The following is a 3,886-nucleotide window of genomic DNA, read 5'->3' as shown; positions in this document are numbered from 1 at the left end:
CGCATACTTTGAATAAAATATTTGTTATCATTCTCTTGAAATAAATGTGTTTTTTTCTTGAAAAAATACCGGTTTCATATGTATACACCTGGTATCTATACCTAAATCTATCGCCTAGCAGTCGGGAGTGCTAACCACTGCGCTAAACCGACAAGCTAAAACTTAGTGAAAAAACCAACCTCATAAGCTACAGTTCAGAACAGTTAAAGTACCAAATTTTGAGCTCTCTTTTTCAAATTATTTATTATTATTCGACGTTATGTAAATGTGAAATACACGAACTTCTAACAGAAATATCAATAAAATAATTATTAAATAAATCATTTAAATCGACTACAACTGTTCTTCGTGTAATATTTTATTTTTTCGGGTTTTAGACCATTTTAGAAGTTCTGATAATAACATTTAATGAGCATTTAAAATTTGTATTAACGGAACTTAGAAATTTTTCAACGTTGCGCAACAATTTTTTTAATAGCAATTTTCTTTAAACCTTCGTGTAACGTGTTTTTTTTAAGTCTATTTTTTTACTACTGGTATAGTGCCGACCCGGACGTGCAACCAACGTTCTGCCAGTACTGGGCGAACCACCGGCTATCTGTACTGGTGGGCAGTACTGGGCCAGTACTGCGCTGGTGGTTAATTCGGGCACACTACCGACATTTCCACTTGGGTTGGTTGGGGCACGTCGGTTCTTGGTTGGGACACTTCAGCTCAATGTTCATTTATGAATGAGTGATTAAAACGAAAGTAATAAGATATATAAAAATGAGCCATAAATGAGCCATAAAAATGTCGAATAATCAAAATAATTATTTTAAAGTGGAAATCAAGTTATTCAATCAACAATTAATACTTGATTCTCTTATTTAAAAATAGCATTCGTAATAACATGTTGTATAGGTTTATAGGTTATTTCAATAAACGGGTCATTCAAAAACTACGTGATACGTGTAGGAGGGAGGCGGGGTCTACCGTAATATCATTCTCTATGTTAAGACTAATGGGAAAAGTTTTTCAGAAATTATAAAATAAAGTACAAAGGATCAGTGTTTGACACGTTACTGTCTAAAAGTAACATTTAAGTAACATTTAGGTAAAATAATAAAAAATACTGAATTTATCTATAACCTCTCTTGTATTCAAACAGTTAATAAATTTATAAATCTATGCTACAGTCTAATTAAGACTTTCCGTTTATTTTATTTTTTTAATAATACCAATTTTGCGAAAAGTGCATCGCTCATGCGATGACATTTTGTCTAAAAGAATCAATCCGGAAATTTTTTCTCCAAACTTTTAATCAGAATCTTCAATATTAGCTGAATGGAGTTGGAACTATACATTTATCTTCAGAATTAGACATAAAATATTAATAAAATATCACCCCCATAAGTCTGATTTATAAGGTAACAAGATAACCCCATAAAAGAAAAAGTGGGTTTTGCTAGATTTTGACGCTAATTATAATTTGTTTACGGTTTTTTGATGCAAATTGTTTCTTGTACATAAAATACCACCTTATACTGATAATTAGATGTTTAGATAAATTGTTTAAGAAATTTATTACTGTTTTCAGCAATTTTCTCAAATAATAGAGTTAGAAAGTCGCGGTTTTTTCAAAAATTTAAACTTTTTGTACAATCTTCAATTAGAGAGAGGTAATTGTTTAATCATGTTACAAAGTTCATGTGTTAATTATTATTAATTTTAATGATATTCTCTCAGAATAATGCTAGAAAATTGAAATTAAAAAAAATCACTTCTAGTCCAATTTTCAATTTAAATTAGATAATTAATTAGAGTCAAGAAAATCAATTGTTTAAACATTTTATTATTATTATTCCATTTGAATAATTTTAGAAAGATGCGGGTTTTTCTGCGATTTCTTGCGTTATGTCCAATTTGCAATTAGATTGAAGTAATAATTAATTCAATTAAACAAAAATAATTGCTCAAACAATTTATTATCATTGTTAATAATATTCTTTTGGTTTAATGGTAGAATGTTGCAGTTTTCTTCTGATATTTTCAACTCATTGTCTATTTTTTGTTAGGAGTGACTTATTAATAAATAATATTTAGTAAAAATAATACTTTAAACAAATTATTATTGTTTATGACTATTTTTATCTATATAAATGCCTAATAGTCCCGGTTATTTCTGAAATTTTTATATTTCTGCCCTTTTTTCACTTAGCAAGTCCATAATGAATGAAAGTTAAAAAAAAAATTGTGTAAACAATTTAGTATTGTTTATAACGATCTTCTCTTAGATAAGTGCTAGAAAGTTGCGGTTTTTTCTAAAATATTTAACTTCGCTTCGCCTTTTTAGTTACATACAAATAATAAGTCAACCTCAACAAAAATTATTTTTCAGATTGTGTTATTTTTTTAAGTGAATTATTTTCGACGTTAAAAAAAGTTAATTTAAACTAAGAAGCTATCTTACACAAGAGACAAAAACAAAGAATGAAATAATTAGGAGTAGGTAGAAGGACTAGGTCTTTAAATGAATATTTTAGTATCAGTCCTCCCCTCCTGCCATGGAGGAAATACGTCTCGCCTTGCTGATATTCGACAATAGTTTTCCAAACATTCGCGTCTTTGTTGAGAAAGGATGTGTTAATTATAAAGCCTGTGAAAAAATTACCGGTTTAACAGGCAAAAGGTGCAGAATAAAGTTTTAAGACAATTTCTGTATTTCTGACACCTCACCGAAGTCTCTCAGCAACTTATTCAAGGAAAAGTGGTATTCAATATGATCCGTGTAGAAAATTTGAAGCATATTTAAAATATCTGTTTTTTGAACTTTCATTCATTATTACCACACTAAGTGAAAGGGAAATGGCTTACTGGTATAATAAGTGAAAAAGGACAAAAAGGGAAAAATTCTCGAAAGAACCGCAACTATCAAGCATGGGTATAGATAAAGATATTTATAAACAATAATTTTTAAACAATTATTTGTGCTAAATCTAATTAATTATTAAGTCACTTGTAATGAGAAATAGACAAAGAGTTAAATATTCCAGAAAAACCGCAATCTTCTACAATCAAGGGCATGTGATACTTCGTCGTGTGGTCAATCGGGTACAGTTCCCCCGGCTTTTTTCCACAAAAATGAAAGTTTTTAAAACTATAAAATATCATAACGGACGTCCCCTGACTCTTTTTTGAGGGATAATAACAAAAAAATGTATTGTGCTAAATCAAAATTGTATGTATGTGGATTATTTTGAGGTTAAGATCGTTTCTCAGCTCTATCCTTCCAATAATTTGGAAATTATTTATGAAATAAAATTTCTTGATTGGCTACAAATAAGGTTAGTTCTGAAACATTAGTTGCTACGTTTATTTGTAAGTCCAAAGTTTTTGGCTAAAAATATTGTGTAGTTTGGAAGTAACACTCGGGAGAATTGTAACACACATAACCTCGAAATATACACACTTTTAGCTAAATCAAAAGCTTTTGGAATGAACCCACATATTTGCATGTTCCCTATCATGCCTCAGATTTTGAAGACAAAATATGTAGTAACCTAGGAAAAAAGCCGAGGGAATTTAATACTAATAAAATCGATACTAATTCTTAAGCGCCATGCAAATTAATCAAATTTAGCAAAATTAACATTTTTTTTAATTAACCCACAAAAAAAGTGAGCGGGAACGTCCGTTAGCATGTTCGCTATCATTTCCCAAAATTTTAAGACAAAATATTTATTATTCTAGAAAAAATCCGGGGAACCTAAAACTGGTAAAATGGATAATTTTCTAAGTATCACAAGAATATTATTAACAACAATAATAATAAATTGTTGAAAAAACTAGTTTTGCAAAGTTGAATTACTTATTACTTCACTTTGATTGAAAGTTGGCCAAAAGA

Source organism: Belonocnema kinseyi, chromosome 2 (assembly GCF_010883055.1).
Source record: "Belonocnema kinseyi isolate 2016_QV_RU_SX_M_011 chromosome 2, B_treatae_v1, whole genome shotgun sequence".
NCBI classification, from domain to species: domain Eukaryota; kingdom Metazoa; phylum Arthropoda; class Insecta; order Hymenoptera; family Cynipidae; genus Belonocnema; species Belonocnema kinseyi.
Note: the sequence above shows the minus strand (reverse complement) of the source record.